Source organism: Melospiza georgiana, chromosome 4 (genome assembly GCF_028018845.1).
Source record: "Melospiza georgiana isolate bMelGeo1 chromosome 4, bMelGeo1.pri, whole genome shotgun sequence".
NCBI lineage: Eukaryota > Metazoa > Chordata > Aves > Passeriformes > Passerellidae > Melospiza > Melospiza georgiana.
In genome coordinates this window covers 35392667-35411361 of record NC_080433.1, presented here as the reverse complement: position 1 = coordinate 35411361, position 18695 = coordinate 35392667, and the positions used below count along the sequence as shown (strand labels likewise).

Sequence of the window (18695 nt, the reverse complement as noted above, 5' to 3'; positions counted from 1 at the left end):
ATGAATTTTAAATGAGCGGAAAATTCATTTTCTGCATAAGAAACCAAATATCTCATGATGTATTTCATATCTACATTTCATCTTTCAGACAGTTTCTCTCGAGATGGAAATATTTTATTCCTTTGTTCTGAAAGGAATGTTTACTAAACTTTTGTTTTTCATAACCATATGAAAGGACTTAGAAAAAAAAAGGCAGGAAGTCAGTATATTCAGGGTACAATTCCAGAAGGAATCCTGTCAGTGGTGCTTCATTTATTGAGCAAATTAATTACTTTTTTTGTTTTCTTATCCATTGCGCATCTCGAGCAATGACCATCTCAAAGGAGGAATGTAATTCCAGGCGTGAGGAAATTATAGATGTTTGTCAAGGGGATAATATGGAACTGATAGTACTATGGCAGATAATTGTTTCATAGAAAACCAAACCTGCAGTCTGACCAACACATTATAATACAATGTCTCTTCCAGTGCTACACAGAAGGTCCCTGAGCATTCACAGAACAGATTCTAAATATATAGAATTAACAATATTTTAACAGTTTCAACTCTAATCTGACTAGTCCTTGGACTAAAACTTGGATGACCTTTCACTTTGATATTGCTGCCTGGATTTTTGAAACATCTCATGCAAATTGAAGTCCATAATAATTTTGTAGAATAATTGTAGTTGAGCAAAGTGTGAAAGGTTCATTATGTCTTTGAAAAGAATACTGAACACTCACCAGGTACTGGTAAACCTGCAGTAGCCAAAGAAACTTTTAGTAGTTTTCTTATTGCTAAATGTATGTCAAATAAATGAATAGAGGATTAATTTTTTCTCAGAGAAAGCAGGTACACCAAACTGATAGGAAATCTAGGTCTGATGGAGATAGAAATGCATTTGTTCACACAGGTCTGCGAATCACTCCTATTTTTGAAAAGCTTTCTCTACCATGAATGAATATTTTTGTATATAGACAGATCACAATCCCTTCAGGATAGTGCCCAGGCATGAAGAAGGGTAGGCTATGCTGAGCTGAGATAAAAGAATAAAAGAACAAAATCGTAAGTTTATAGGGGACATCCCCCAAGTAGGCAAATTCAAAAGGCTGGGCAAGATCTTCAGAGTGAAAACTGAGAACAAAGGTATCTTAAATAAGATGAGAATTCTATCCTTTCTGATTTTTTCTTAGTTGACTGAGAATTAATAAACTTCTTTCAAAAGGATTTCTGATTCTGTCTTTCCCTTTCCTCTGTAAGCAGAAAAATTGATATCAGAGATCTTGTAAAGCATAATCCCTTTGAACAGATTATGCATGACTGGCTCTTGTATTTCCTATAAATGCAGAGACACAAATGTCTCTGCATTGTGTTCCCCAACATCAAAAATCTGCTGCCCACAAAAAGGCACACAATAATCAATATACTAGTTTCATGGTCGAACTGCTTCTTCCTTACCTTACTATAAACAGCATGGAAGCTATGCTGCCAGTGATGAGTGCTTGGCTCAATGCCTAGCAACAGTGTAGGCAAAATTCAGTTGCTGAGTGGCTCCCCAGACACATTTCCTCATGTAGCTGTTGGTACTGTGTCTAACTGTCTCCATGGCTCCAGCCCTGGATGATTATAGCACTGCTGGTCCCACTGTGCACTCTCTCCAACTCTGTCCTTTGCCAGTATAACCACGAGGCTGAACCCATCAACACAACATAAGGTTGCTCAGCAAGGGGAAAGAAAGCCAGGAGAAACAGTCAGCTTGCTGCCTAGTCCTCACCCCTGACTATTGTTTCATTGCTAAAGTATCCTGTTATCTACAAGGCTTTTCTTCCCTCCTGCTTCCACCAAAGGTTATAGCAAGGCAAAGGCAGGCACAGAGCCAGGACTGTTTGGATTGGGGAACTTGCAGCCCTTTAAGATCCTCAGATCTTTAGCCACTTCAGGTGTTTTACCTCAGGGGGGCTGCTTGGGCAGTTTTTCCTTGCCAGTGCAATGGGAACCTGGAGCAGATGCTCCTGCTTTGAGACTAAAAGGCTGTCTCCTGATTTTTTTTAAGTCTGTGACTCAGTGCCAGCCCCACCAGCGTGCTGCTGCAGGCAGTGCCTACACTTTGCCTATGCCTAAAGCTGGTGCTGACATTGAAAACACCCTGCAGGCTATATGAGATGGTCTCACCTCGACACACTTACACACTACCGTGCTTTCCTGCAATTTCAAATGACAAAAATTCCATGATAATCCTTCTGTGATACCACAATCAAAAGAGATGCATCCATTCCTACATAGGAGAACTGACACTTAAGTCTCTTGCAGAGATAGCAGTACTTGGCTCTTTCTTCTCCAAGGCAACAGAAGAAGCACACTGAAGTGATGTCTGCAAGAAAGATGCCATCTGGTATGCTATACGATAATTTCTACAAGACATCTTGTTCCCAATGGGATTCAGAATATGTTTATTGTGGGGTTTGGAATGGATTGAATCTGTAATATCAGAGGGCACATGATTTCAAACCTGTTGTAGGGCAGATCTGCTCTAAATGCTAAGTAATTTAAGGGCCTCTCAATTTTATTTTTTCTACTGTTAGCAATATGAATTTTTCTTGACTTTTTTTTTTTTTGTTTTCTGACTGAGGAGAATCATTATGAACAGAATATTTTAAACAATTCATTTTTGATATATGAATAACTGTTAAACATCGCTAAACTTAAATCCTTCTGGTGCTAAGGAAACAAAAAGTGGAGTATTTTAGTAGTGACTAGTAGTGACCAAAAAATTCTTGAGTAGAGAATATGAAAAAATGAATCATTTAAGTAAGCTGGCAGGTAAGTTTAGCAAAGCTGAAAAAGAAATTGATGCTACAATAAGCACTGAAAACTTTTTTTTTTTTTTTTTTTTTAATTAAAGCTTTCAGCTTCGTATAAAGCTAAATAGAATATAATTTCTGTATTTATGACTTCAGGCAGATACAAAAGTTACCTGTCTACATTGTGACAGCAGTTAGCATGGCAGGGTGTTCTAGTGAATAAACTAACCTAATGCATGTATCCCTGAGAGGACATTAAGGATAGCTAGGAACAGGATGGTGTATGACAAAAACTACACCAAACATCCAGCAGATTACTACAAATAAAGTTTATTATGGGAGAAGCATCCTAGGTTCCAAGAAAGGTATGCAGGATTCTGGTTTATCTCATGCATTTCAGTTATACTATAAGGCAGCCCCAAAAGTTTAGAGATTTTAAATGATCTTTTTCATGAAACTCTGAAAAAAATGGATGCCTTGCATAAAATGTATAACTTCTCTCAGCAGCCTGGCTCTTTGGATGATGATGGCACTGTGGATAATAATATTTGGTGATGCTGAATATTTCTCTGAAAGTGCTTTTAGAGACATTTTTCATGGCATATACAGAAACAAAACAAAATCAACAGGGACAGCTTGAATTTAAGTAACACTATCTAGTATCTATGATCTAAAGGTTATATTCCATTGCTTATGTGTGGCTCAGAACTCACAAAAATAGCTCTCAGATCACAGTTAATCAAGCTAATGGAAAAACCCTCAGTGACTAGGAAAAATCATCCTCACAGCTCTTTTCTGATTTTTATACCAATATTGATTATAACTCTACATTACCACTGTGTAAGTGCTGTATCTTTAACAACTATAACCTCAAAGTCAACAAGGAAAATTCATTTTAGTTGACAGATGATTTGTCAGCGGTGACCTGTACTTTGTGAAACACACTGGCCCTTCTACATGTTTGCATTTCTGACTGTTGATGTATTATTTACCCAGGAACAGCTCAAAGTACTCCACTGTATCATGAAACATACATTTATCACAGACACTTCAAAGTTAGAATATTTTTCATGTTCAGTTGATTGCTTTGACAACTTTAATTTAGCCTCCCTCAGAATGCATGCTGTTCAGTCAATGAGGAGCAGATTTTATTGGAAAACTAAAATACCTGTTTTCTAGAGCACAGCCACTGGACTAGGACTCATTTCTATTCAAGAATGTCATTATCATAACGCAGAAAAATATCTATATCTATCTATCTATCTATCTATCTATCTATCTATCTATCTATCTATCTATCTATCTATCTATCTATCTACCTACCTACCTACCTACCTACCTACCTACCTACCTACCTATCATATTTGGTAACATATATTACCATGCATCAAGACTGCTTGAGATACAGTTAGTCTTTCCAGATTTTGATTTTCTATTTTAAATTAATAGATTTTGGGGATTTTTTTTTCTAAAGACATTGGGATAATTAAATATATATATATATACATTATATAGCATTGTAACATGTATGACTTCAGTCAGATGTATATCCTTGGCTTACAATACAAGATGCAGCTACTGAATCACAAGTTAAGAACAGATGGATGTTTTACTGCAAGACCACAGGATCAACTGCATTGGATCAGAGCACAGCTTCATCTAGCTCATCTAACTTCATCATTCACCAGCTTCAATCACAGTGGCTACTATTAGATGACTGCAGAAGAGCATAAGTATAAGATGGACATTCAGCAATCCTTTCCTAGCATTTTCCCAGTTTCCAGCAATTTGCAGCTAAATGTCTTTCTGAAAGAGAAAGTGTCCTTATGCTTAATTGTCCTTTCTGTATTTTTCTGGCAGTTTGGTGGTTGAAATATGGTCTAAGAAAGAGTCATCCTTATTCTGACTTCAATGGAAGTTAATAATATTTTCTGAAAAAAGGAGTTATTGTCTCAGAGCAATTTCTGTCCTTTTCTTGGGAAGTTTTACGGGATAATAGTAACACTACACTCACCACCTATGAGTAATCATTTTCACTGCTTTCGTCTAGTAAGGAAAAAAAAATCCCCTTGAAAATTTACATGACACCATGACCAATCAAAATATTTTACTTAATTCAGTAAAAATTTTAGACTACTGTTAAAAGATAGTACACTGAGTGCATGTATATAAAAAAATGTATACTACATAGTCTTGCTAAAAATACTAAGGAAGCTCAACCCTTTATCCTATAATTCCTGGCACCATAAACCCAAATTTATGTAATTTCAAATTTGAGCAAGTCTTTTTACAGCTCTGTGCTAAGCAACACTGGACTAGCAAACAAGCAGAACTAGGTAACACAGAACTGGGTAACAGAGAACTATTTGAAGAAAGTGCTCAAAAATAGATATCTGCACAGAGATATCTCAAGAAGTTACATACAGCTGTTGAATAATCCATAGCCTTGATTTCATAGATTTGGTAAGTGCTGCAAGGTCCTGTGAAGAGCTGTGGAAATGAGAAGCATTTACTGACACATATTTTTGAAAACCTGAAGAGTGAAATTATACATGATGGAAGATTAAGGATTTCTCCTGAGGTGATTTTATAAATCAGATTCAACCTGAGACAGTGTGGCACTTTTTTTTCTGGTTGCTTTTGCCTAGCTGGGTTCAGAGGCTTCCTTGCCCCCAGTGCACCAGATTTCAGAGTGAACTTCTCCTTTGAACAGCTGATCAGGTAAATTCCCTTCTCTCCTTTCTATTCTTTCTAACTTCATTTTATAATTAATTTTCTATGCTCCCTGGTTAGCTCACTTCTTGTTCTTGTAAATTATGGTCATTTGCTCTTTCGTCATCCTTCACCTCCAGCTACTACAATTTATTGTTTTGTTTCACATCAGTTTTTTTTCATTTTCTAATATTTTTCTCCCACTTCCCCTTTCAAATCTTTTAAAACAGGTCAAGAAAAAGAATTCATTTAAAAATGAAATAACGTATCTGAGATTAAACTACCTCAAGATTTCTTTCAAGTTAAGAGTAGGTTGTATTTGGTATTTCAGGTAATACTAACTTAACTTCACTGGTCAGTGGAGTGTGCCACCAGCGCCTGGCTCTGCCCAGCAGGGGCAGACATCTCCTTGCTTTTTAGGGAATAACTATCCATCTCTCTTCCTGACAGAAAGTCAGGTGCTCCACAGGAACTTGCCTTATTACACACAAACTCTATAACCACCTTCTGTAATATTTATCTCCTGCTAACACAGGCTCTGCAGCTCCACAAGAAAACTGCAGCATCTTTCAATGAATAATAAAGACGTTACTTGAGTGGGTGGCATGCTGGCACAGCTCTGGCAACTCACTGGACTGTTTGCATATGGATGAGCTTATATAAACCCAGTTCATCCTGTCTGTGAGCTCCCTCATGCCAACGGCTCTATTCTCACTCTCCCAGCTCTGGAGCCTGGGGTCTTGTTTCAAGGATCTGTGCTGACGTTTACAACACTGCAAACACCTCTAGTGGAATTGTACTTAGTCCTGCATGGCTTTTTGGTTTAGAAATTGGAATGATACAGATGCAACGCTTCAGACAAGTTTCACAAAATGCATTCCAGGAATGATTCCTTACCTAGTTCATTTGTCAAGGCTAAAGGATCTCAACTTGAACTCAAGTGGTCCTGCAGGTACAGATTAGCTGAAAATGCACTGATCAGACTAGTTCCACCAATATTTTATAAAGATTATTGCAGGTTAATGATTATTTCCTGTACTACAAAGTATACCAAAACTGGAGGTGGTTTAATAAGCAAACCCAACACCTACATGTAGCCTCACATTCTGGTTTAGAGCTGTTTAGCCACATTTCTTGCTACTCATTTCAAAATTTTCAAGTACATGGATTTTCATCTTGCACAAATTTGAGAAGAATGGCTGGGCTCTATATAAATGCCATACTGATACACAAATAGGGGGATTTGTGTACTGACAAAATAATGTATTCTTTAGAATTGTGCTCTATGAAACACTTCAAATAGCCTAGCAGAGAACAAAAGTAGCACAAAGTAACTGAGATAGGCCATCATACTCTGTAAATAGAAAAGCAAACAACAGAGTTTGTAAGAAATATTTATCTAAACTCACACATGAAGTGCAAGTATTTATTGTCAATGAATAATAAATGCACTTTAGAAGTAGTTTCCAGAACAACTTTAGACTAAACGCTATTTTTAGCATTTAATGGAAATTCACATTATCAATCAATAATTCAACCTCAGCCATTCTCAGAATTGTAATAATACAATAACCTAAAATAAAGAGCAGTAATGGATAAAAGTAGAAAAACAGTTTTGTAAAATTCCTGGTATCATGAGTTACGTTGTAGGGCTGGTGAGTAGAATATCACAAATAATTTTTCAAGGATGTGAAGGCATTCTGATGCAATACCTTCCTGAATACAGGGAAATGAAACAAGAAAATACTGATCCTAGCATTAAAATAATGAACTCAGGTTAACAGTCTGGGTTAGAAAGTAAATGAACTCCCTTTAATAAGTGCAATATTCTGAATTACTTCATTTTCTGTAGGTGGAATGAAAACTAGAAACAATTTGGTGTGCTGTAAATTCTATAATAAGCCAAAGATTTTTCAACTAGCATGTGATGTTCTTGTGATTACTCAAAATGTGATTACTAGAAATATTAGTCCAAAGATTCATATCTATTTAAATCCAAGGACTACTAGAAGGAAATATGAGTGAATCAGCTGAATTTTCAAGAAACCACTATTAATACAGTTTTAGTAGACTTAGATCTCTATATTATTTATGAAAGATAAACTTCATCATAGTCTCACTTGCCACAACATCTCCAACCCTAACATATTTTTGAAAGTAACACTCCTAGCATTTCATACAAAACACCGCCAGAGATACTGAACAAAGTTTTAGAGATTTGCCACTAGAAATCACACATGAAAATAACAAACTGATTATTAAAGCCAAATCTGTAAAACCAATTTTGGAAGTTAGGAATATTCTGCTGCCTTTAAAGTATTTTCTGGCCACAGGCTGCAAAAGCCTCATTTTTCATGAGATATTTTTAATTCCATTGATGTGCTGATTCCTATTCTGCATATGTTTTTTCAACCTGGTATTGAATTTGATTCTGCTTTATAAATAAACGCTGTTCATTTTCGTCAAACAAATTGAATAATATATTAACATACATGTGTGTAAGTGGCTAAATAGTTGAAAGGTTCAGATTAAACATTAAGACTTAAACATATGATTTCTAAAGCTTTCAAGTAATCTGATAATTCTTTTCATATAATTTATCATGTCTTGAAAAAAATATCTCTTAACCTATGGAATTACAGTAGGATGATTATTAGAGCATTATAGAATGAGGGCATTGTTGGCTTGCTACTTTTTAGGCACATCAGCAAGGACTCTGGCATTAACCTTGTGAAATACAGCCAAAGTGTTTTTGTAAAGTGGAATGGTGGAAAGTGGAAGTGGAAACTTTCCCCACACCATTGTGGTTCATTGGAGAAACAGGCAAGACCTCAGTTTTACTGGAAATAACTTTGAAAGTGTTTCAATCTTTTTTTTTTTTTCAAGTTCTGAATCCCATAATCTTCCTTGGTTGATCCTTTTATATCTTATCTAGATGGGCAAAGCTTAGACATATATTCAACCCCATGGTGGGAAAAGATAAATTCTATACATCTCAGTGACCTGAGGGACTGCTCTGACAGATGAGAGAATTGACCAGGAAGAGCAGAGTGCAGCATTGACATCATCCTCAGAAATGCTTTTAAATCCACCTAAGTGTTAGGAACCCATTTACTACAAATAGAACCCAGGAGGTAATGTGAGCAATACTATTTTTTAAGCAACTTTCACAACAAACTAATTTGAGATCTAACGTGATTTTTTTTATCAGTGTGATTTTGTAAGATTAGGGCCCTAGGCAGGTATATCGAAACTTTTAAAGTGAGAATAACTTTTATTCACTTACTTTTGATTTTCTGTAGAGAAACATAGACAATTTTTCTAAGCACTGACCCCAAACATACTTAAACATCCTACTACTGAACTCTCCATTTTACTATTATTTGTCAGTATTTCTGAGCTTCATGCCCTTGGAAGTCACTGAAAATCTGATTTTCTGTCTTGCATTCTATGTATTCATGCCATTCTGCACTCTACCTCAAAAAACATAGTGGAAGTGTATATAATATCGCTCTATATCATGACATATTAACATACACATCTTCTTCATAACTCAATATCTCTCACTTCTTCTAGAAGGAAATTATATAATTTGAGAATATTTTAAAAATACTGAAAGAAGGCTTTAATAATAGTGGTAAGCACACTATTTGAATTTCCATAGATTTGAGTAGCATTCAAACTCAATGTGTGTGTGGTCACAAAGACTTCTTTTTAAACCACATTAACAATACAATGGGTGGATCAGCTATTAGTTTAAGAACAAAATAAAAGAAGACATGGTAGGGATTCAGCATGCATTCCTCTTTCTGAGAATAAGTACTTCTAGAAAATAAAAAAAAAAACCCTTTAGATCCGTCAAAATTTTCCAAAGAAGAATACATTGTTTGTATTCTGTGAAGGGAAAAATAGTTTGGTTTCTCAGAAATAATGGTACAGCAGACCAGACTGCTGATGGTTTTAATTTTTATTTTTTAAAAAGGAGAAAATTTCAGTATTGAAATAGGGCCTTAATTTCCTATGCTGTTTTGACATCTGATGTGGGAAAGTACCGCTGAAAAGTCCCAGCATATAAGTCAGTCAAAATGACATGTCAATCCTCTGGTTAAAAGAGAGTTTGTAGAAGACTCCTCTGTTCAAGCAGTCCTGCTGCAGACCAGGTCTGACAGCCAGTAGTAGACAACACCAAAACTGACAAAAATTAAGCTATACATTTACTCTCTGATGGATGTCAATATTTATGACATTATAGTTCCATTTTCCTAAGTTTCTTTGTTTGCTATCAATATTCTCTATTCCTTCTAGAAGGGATGTGACAGAAATCATTTATCCAAGTCTGTGAATATAAAGACTGAATTGCTTTGCAACAGTTTTGGAAAAAGAAGGCTAACTGAACAGAAAAAGCATGGACAGAGATAAAAGCTAAATGTTGATTGGCACTCATAGAAAGAGTGGAAGTGTAAAAAGAAAATGTATCAAAGACTACTTTGATAAATATGGTCCAATGACTTACATTTTTACTCTATTTTCAGCTTGGCCTGAGTCTTCTGTTGTTATAGGCTGTTTCAAAAAAATGGTTTATGAAGAATATAGAGCTGAATATTACATTTAAGACACTACAGGGTAAAATTGCTAATACAATAGGAATACTTGAGTATAAGAAAATAAAATAAATGCCTGCAGCTTTTGCATCCAACTCCCATTGCATTTGTTATAAAACATAGCTAAAAGCTCCACAATTATCTTGCAGTTCACCCAGTTTCTGTAAGGTTTGTTTTGGGACTAAATACATCATTAAAACAGATACATTTTTATCTCTTGTTTAGGTTTTTATGATGTAGAAGTAAAACAAAAAAAAATTACCCCAAATATATGTGATAACTTCTGTAGAATTTATATGATCTTTAGGTAAGTTCAGTGACATGCAATACATTAGGACTATCATGTACTCAGTAAATAAATGCTAAAAATATTTCTTCCTAATATTTTACAGCTATATGCCTTCTGTTCTCCACTATTTTATAATCTAGATGATTGCATAGATTTAAGTTGCCATTCAAATAATTTGAAATGAAGTTATTATTGACAGAAATAGAAAGATTGGTATGAATAATGCAGGGGCAGAAATGCATATGTGAAGACACAGTGCCTCAAAGAGTTAAAGGCATGGTCTGTTCTGATAATCAAGGACACTGCTGGCAGTGGTAAAACACTAGGGAATATGTTCCTGTCAAGAGGAGGAGTGTGCTCTGATAAAACAACAGCTCAGACAATTTATCAGCAGAAGACCCTGCACTACAGCAACAACATTACAGCACATTGCATGTGATATTCATCTTTTTGTTATTCCAAAAGGAAGGCCTAAAATATCTGAGAAAAGGAACCAAAAAAAATGAGTGCCGCTGAAGAAAATTTTGGATCCAAAGGGCCATACCACAGCAAAGGTTGATTCCTAAAGGCCTGTGGAAAAAAGCTTGCTTGTCCTAATCAAAAGGAATCCAATAGATACACTAAGAATGCCACAGTCAGCCTACCACAACACACAGAAGTTACCATGGACAAGCAACTCGGCCACACACACATGCACACCTCCTTGCTCCTGGGTTCTGAGTGTGACAGGCTCCTTACAAGAGTGGGACTGACTGAAAACAGATTTACCTGAAAGAAAAGTCACTTCTGCCTTCTGTAACATTGCATATTGACTTTAGTTATGCAAATTCCCCCCCGGCTGTTCTGCCACTGCAAATAAAATTCCACACACCAGTTGTTGACAGGATACAAGGAAGGGCAGAACCAAACACAAATGTGTGGCTCTCTTTCCTGAACGGCAGTCCTATAATTGTTGCTAAAGAGTTCAAAGACCTGCAGCTTAGTAATTTCAGACTGCATGTGTATTTCCTATCGAGGAAGCATCAAACAGCACGGGCAGCAGACACCAGCTGCTGGAGCTGCCTCGTCTCATCAGCTACAGAGGCAGGTTCCTTCTGTCTTTTTTGCCAGCTATGATATTACAGGTATTTTGGTCTTCTTGCACAGCTTCCCTTCAAAGGGAAGTTGGGAGAGAAGTGATGTTATCCTTATTGTACTGTCTGGTTGTTGTGGTTGGCTATTGCAAAATTATAGTTATGTGTTCAAAACTATAAGCTTAAGAGGTGTCCTTCTCAGTGAGAAATTTCATAGCTCATTTTATTAAATTCTATTAAATAACTCCACTTTAATAAAGATCTTATTTTAACCAAATGGAGATTTTAAAAGGACAAGGTAAATGCTACAAAACAGGAACTAAATTACAAAAAAATATATACTTTTAAGTCTATAATGTACCACTGTGAAATCTGCCTTATGTCAACATGCCTACACATATCCAATTAAAATTCTGCCTTAAGTACTTATATTTTATCTGTTTTCAGCTCTTGGAGGAGGGAGGATATTAACAGCTTTGGAGGAAAACCACTTTGCCAAAACTGCAACCATATGGCAGCAAACAGAAAAGGACCAGCCTAACAAGGCTTCATTTGTTAAAAGAAAGTTTGACTTTTCAGTTAATACATTAGCTTTTATAGGCAGAACCACTCTAGGGATGATAAAGGCTTCATGTCTGAGCAGTGGCAGTAGAACAGGGGGAAGACAGGAAACCAAAGCATGTAGCTTCAGGCAGTCAAGGGTTTTGCCCAATTTCAACAGTCTTACAGCTGTACAGGGTGCAACATGAATCCTTACTCTTCTCAGCTTTTCTGGATGTGGCCCCACCTGATTCCATCTTTTCCTAAGCTGGTGAAGTCACGTGTATTTTATTTTCCCAACCTTTGTGCTCAAAGTAATTTCCCTCACAAATCTGGAAAGTAAAATTTCTTAAAATTTTCCCCATACTGCAAAGCAATCATCAATAATAGCCTTGTTTGTATCAGTAGAGAAGGTAAGTAAACAAAGAAAATGACTTTTATAGGATGACTGTCTACAACTTTTGTCCTAAAATGGAAGATTTGAGAAAGAACACTACAAAATGTATTCTAATTCAGTGCTCTGTGACCTACTGTCAGTCCCTGGCATTAATTTTTGACTACATGACATTGAACCCCAAACATACAGTGGGTACATCGAGAAGCAATAAGGACTTTGTACAAAAACTTGACATAAATGGAATTGTAGGTTTATTCAGAATACAGCACAATGCAGTAGAGTCCTGCTTTCAAATAAGATATAGCTGGTGCAGTTAACTCAGGCATAGCCTTCAGCATTCCAGAGTCCTTCTGGTTTCAAAGCAGCCCTAAAAGAGCCAACTCATGAGTCTCTCTGAAGCTGTACACATGGGGATACATACTGCTAAAGTATGTATCTTCCACAAGATTTGCTAGCTTCCTTGAAAGTCTTTTTTTCCTCATGTGGTGTGATTCTGTTTCATATACCCCTTCCAGTAAAAAGCAACAATAATCTTTGAAAGGCAAGCACTCAGACTGTGTCATTGAGCAAGGTTTGTGGCCTTGATATTGATATTAATGCAGAGATGCTGCAAGTGGTGCTAGGATTATCTCCAAGCACAGGAAAAGGCACTCCTCTCACAAAAGGGCAACACAAAACCCTGTAAAATACAATCTTCCTAAATGCAATAAGAATTGTTTATTTCAGCTGTAACAAAAAAAGCATGACATTATGTTTCAAAATAAAATTTTAGATCAAGAAAATTAAGGTAATTCAGTAAACTCTACCCTTTCTGCCTCTAGGTGGAACAATGAGAGCACTCAAGGGTAGGTACATTCTCAGCTGACCAAAAATATCCTGACCTGTATATACACAGCAACTGTTTAGTGCATTTATGGACAGCATCCAAAACAGAATTTACAATTAGTAGAATTATAAAACTGTAAATCACCCTCCATGTACTAGAACATATTTGACATAAGTGACTCTCTCAAAAAACTAAAATGATTGTTGACTATTTTGATGTGGAATGACTTTCAACAATTATTTTCTTACTCGTTATTTTAACTGCTCTGATTTGACACAATGCTAGCTTTAATCATGATGATGATATGATATCCATTACCTATTTTAGTTCCTTTTTTTCTTGAAGTAGATTACTTTGTATTATTCCCATCCAAGTGATTTGCAAATATAAGTAAACTCTGAGTCACATACCTGCAAACAGCTACCAAGCTACAACTAACCCAGGTTTATTGCTTCGTATGTCTTGAAACACTTATTGTTGGAAAAAAATTGTTTATAACTAGGCAAAGAAAATATGAAATTTTAGTGTTTCTTCTTTTTACTTTACTTTGTAGATAGGCTCCTTCTAAATCGTGTTACCACAGTAGTCACAGAATCATTACAAAATAGACTCAAAGGGGTATAACCAGTGATCTATTCCATTCTGACTCAAGTCAAGGCCAGTTATACCCCAACTGTTATTCTTTCTCATTCTGGCAACTATTCAAAAGTCTTGCAGATGCTACTGGATGTAACCAAAGTTATAATCTTCCTAATAATAATAATCTATTTGGATGCTTCACTGTATCACCTTTATAATCTTGTCCTGCAGAACACAGGGAAAATGCACTTTAGGTAGTTTTAGACAGCTACATCTGAGGAGCTTCTCTAAGACACCAGTGCCATTTTGCATGCTTCAGACATTTAGACATGATGATCAATAACAAAAAAATGCCTGCTTATCTAACTCAGCATTAATGGCTCAGATGTGCTCAATGCAGTCCACACTCCTGAAGTCTGAATTTAGACATTGCGAATAAGATTAATCTGTCTGACCTACCATTACTTTGATCAAGCCCATGCTTTCTTAATTAATCTGCAAGAAAAACAGGTGAGACAGTGTCAAAACCTTAACTGAATTCCAAATACTGGACACCTACTGTTTTTCCCTTACCTAATATTTTCTATCCACTCCCAGAAGGGAATTAGATGGCTTTAATAGGTTTGCTCTTGAGCAAATCCATATTGTTTATTACTTATTTCTTCTAGCTACTTAAAGAAGTATATCTGTTCACTGACTTGTTTATTAATTGAAAATAATTCCCCACATTTTTCTTTCTTTCCTCTTTTAAAGATAAGATCTATGTTATTCTTATTTAGTTTTCTGGTACCTGACACATCCCTCATGAAATCTCACAGAAAGCCACTAATAGGCCTAAGTTTTGCAGACAGTTAAGAAACCTAACCTATATAGTCTGTTCTTTCCTTATCTACAATTGAGGTTTTAGCTCTAGGATTGACTGTGGATGTCATGTATTCACCAACAACCTCTACAGTAAACTCATGTAATACAAAATCACGGTGTGCTTTTCCCTTCTCTGCTCCTACTCCATGCACCCTTTCCTTTCCTCCAGGAGCTCTCTAAGGTACTGAACATCTTTTTGTTCTTCTATTAATGCACTAATATAATTATGCTATATTAAATCTTGCTACGTGCTTCTCAATGAGTGCTTTGGCACTTTTGACACGTCTCTACACATATGTGCTATTCCACCATGTTTAGTTAAGACAAATTTTCCTCATTTTGCCTAAGGTGGAAGAAGAGATGAAAATTTAGCTCAGCTGGTATTTTACACTTTCTTTTCACATTGGTGAAGATTGTACTACGGTCTTTTGTAGATTTCTATTGAAACCCCCACAGATTTGTCTTAAACCTGTGCCCTATATATTTCTTAAAATTATATCTTTGAATTTGTTGATATCTACCTTTTTCAGCTTTTTTCCCCCTGGGCAGTCTGTCAGTGTAATTTCTTACACAAAAATTGCAAATAAAAACTTCCATTACTATAATGTCCAATGTCTTTGGAAAAGATTCAAGAACAAATATATTCTTCACTGCTTCCCTGGACACCAACAGATATTTAAAAGCTCTATCTAATCCTATTTTTGAGATCTCAAAGCAACTGGTTTTGAAATACAAGCCAAAAGTTCCTCTCTTCTTCCCTGCTTCTATATGACTGTACTACTATTGTGATATATTTGATAAACTACCTACAATGTAAATTTTGTTGTAATATTCAATTAATTCTTGTTTTCCTCATTAACTCTTCAGTTATTTCTTCTCTGTTGCTTGTTATTCTACCATTAGCATGCAAACAGCTAAGATACCTTGCAAACTGACCCATGACTTTCTCTAGTCACTTCTTTAATCTTGTTTTAAATCATCCCAGGGACAAGACCTATGTTCAAGTTGCCTTATTTAAGATTATGATTTTTGTTCTTGCCAAATGGTTCTCATTTTAAATTTCTCTCAGGAGAGAGAAGAGCTACATTTAGGGTGTTATCTGACTGATGCTAGACTTGGACTTTATTTTCAATCTTCAACTTCTTTATTCACTGCCACAGAGCTTGATAAGAACATTTGATTTGCTAGGATAATTCTTAGCAAAATAATTTTTAGCATTATTATTCTTTATCCCATGCTAATGATTGGTGGAATCCTTTGTGATTTGGAAAATTTTGACTTTTTGAAGAAACCCATAAGCCATAATTTAAGTGCCAGGTGTTGTAGATGTTTCCACATCACCTTGAGTAGAAGATCAGTAGCCAGCAGCACCTTTCATTTCCTCTGGGTACCAGGGATTTTTTATTCCTTGGGCTAATGTTTGGGGTTTTTTTCGGTTATCAAGAGTTGTTCTTACTTGTTTCCTGGTCAGCACTCCTGCTTTTAATTAGTCAGAGGACATCAACAGTCATCTTCCTCTCTGCAGTTTTAAGTTTGCTCCTCCAGTACCTGTTCTGTTACCAAATGGAAAGCCCTGCTTTAATTTTTTTGTTCCTGAATGCACACTGTGGATGAAATCCTCATGAGCACACTCAGTTTTGAATCTCTCCTTTTACTGCTCCTCTAATTGCTTCTTAAGAGATTTCCCTGGAGATCCAAGTGAAGTCTTTCCAGATACCACCAGTAGGAAAATATAGGCCAAAGTTCTGGCAAGTCTATTCAAGAATTTCATCACAAGATGTCATCATTGTCTAATTTTAAATAAAGCTATCTAATTATGAGCATACAAGATATTTCCTCTCAAATATTTTCCACTAAGAATGAGATACTATGTAGTACAAAAAGCTCTTTATGATTGATCTAGTATCTGTGCTTGAATTTCATATATTTTTGTTTTTATTAGCAGTTCATGAAAACACTGAAGTATAATATGAAGTACAGGACTAAGCAAACACTAAAATGAAGGATTCCATCGGAAGCTACGTTTACTCTTCAGTATTACCAGGAATTTTGTTACTTGCTAAAAAGTTATTAGACAAGTGAAGTTGTTTGAATACAGCGCTCAATGATCCAGATGCTTACAGTTCAACAGCAGAAGTTTCTTTGATTTACACACTCTGAACATTAAAAATATTATTTTTAAGCTTTACAGATAAGCTTTTTCCACATATATTCAAGTAAAAACTAAAATCTCTCATATTTATACATAAACTGATGAAGTATTTCAAAATTATATTATGTGATACCATACTACTGAATTTTTATTCCTAAGCATAGGCCAGATCGTTACCTTTGATTGTGCTATGTTTAAGGAGAAGCCTGCTAGCAGTGAGAAGTAAGAACTCCTTATTTCCTCCTAGATAATCTATTACTTGGTTATTACTTACCCAATAAAAAATAATGTACTTGAAGTCTAACATTATAGTAAATCAAGGCGACCCGCTACAGGGAGAAATGATGGATCTGACTCTATTGATATTAGAAGGCTAATTAATTACTTTATTATATTATTCTATACTATATTACACTATATTATACTGCATTTAAACTGAAACTGCACAAGCACTCAACAAAATCTTGTGACTGTCTGCTGACCGACAGTCTGAACACACACTTGGCCCTGATAGGCCAAGGAAACCAAACACCACCACTCTGGGTAAACAATCTCCATATTGCATTCTACTGTGGCACAACACACGTGCAGCAAATGAGATCAGAATTGTTTTGATCATTCTTTTCTCTGCTTCTCTCAGGCTCAAAGAATGTGAATCCCACATAACATGTTTGATGCATGCAATTCATTTGATTCAATAATAGTTCCCTTTGCTTTGCTGCCTATATTGTGTTTGACTAAATCTGGAAATGGCCAAAAGGAATGAAAAGTGGAAGACATACATGTGAAGCTGCATATATTCAGGTCTATAGTAGAAAGACGTGTCGTTATTGCAAGCTGCATGTAAAGCAAAACTGATAAAATTAAAGGAAAGATAGCTGTACTTCAATTGATCATAGCTTGATGACTTAATTAAGAGCAAAATCAAATTATCATCCTAAACTAGCTAAAGACTGTGAAGAAGTTGACAGGAAAGAAAAAAAAATATTTGTGTTCAAAAAGCTGCACACTGAATAGAAAGTAAGTAAGGACTCAATGTCCACTCTGGGAAAAGAAGCAAAGAGTAGATCTTCTGCCATCTGCAAGGGTTGAAACCCCAAATGCCATATTTCTATGTCAAGAAAAATAAAGTTTGCAGTAGAAGTGCAAAATGGCTGATGACAAGAGTTGTAAAGTATTTTCTGATCTTAAAAAAGTAAAAAATGAAAAGCAGTAGTCAGTCATGGGAACAACAGATAGAGTAGTATTTACACATGACCAAAATATGGAAATTTTCAGACATATACTGTTGCTATTGTCTCCCTTTCATGGCTTTTACTTGCTCTGCAGCTTCTTACCCTACACCCAATTTTGCCTTTGGTGCCTGTGTGCTGCTGTGGGAAGCTGTCCCTGGCTGGATGCCAGGTGCTCAGCAAGCCACTCCATCACTGCCCTGAGCAGGACAGGGCACAGGAGAGAATAACACAGAAAAAAACCCCTTGGGTCACGATAAAGGCAGTTTAATACAACAAAAGAAAAGGTCTGTGTGAAACCAAAGGAAAACAACAGATTTATTCTCTACTTCCTATTAGGAGGTGATATCCAGCCTCCCTCTCCTTTTTCTTAGCTTTTATTGCTGTACAGCCCTGTATGGTGTGGAACATTCCTTTGCAGCTTGAGTCAGCTGTCTTGGATATGTTCTCTCCCAAGGTCTTGCCCACCCTCTTCCCACTGGCGAGGGGGGAGTGTTGGAGAGGCAGCCTTGATGCTGGGTGAGCACTGGGGTGTTTGACAGGTGAACACCTTTCTAGGTACCCATGCAAAGAACTGTGAAGGCTGCTGTGGGAAAGATAACTCCATCTCCAGCAGACCCAGTAAAATTACTATGATAAAATATAAGACA

The 18695-nt window shown here is 36.1% G+C and overlaps 1 protein-coding gene across 9 annotated transcripts in view; it reads right to left on the bottom strand.

Moving 5' to 3' along the window:
* The window catches only part of ANKS1B (ankyrin repeat and sterile alpha motif domain containing 1B), a 408202-nt gene that overhangs the window by 190771 nt on the left and 198736 nt on the right, over positions 1-18695 (bottom strand). The window lies entirely within an intron of this gene.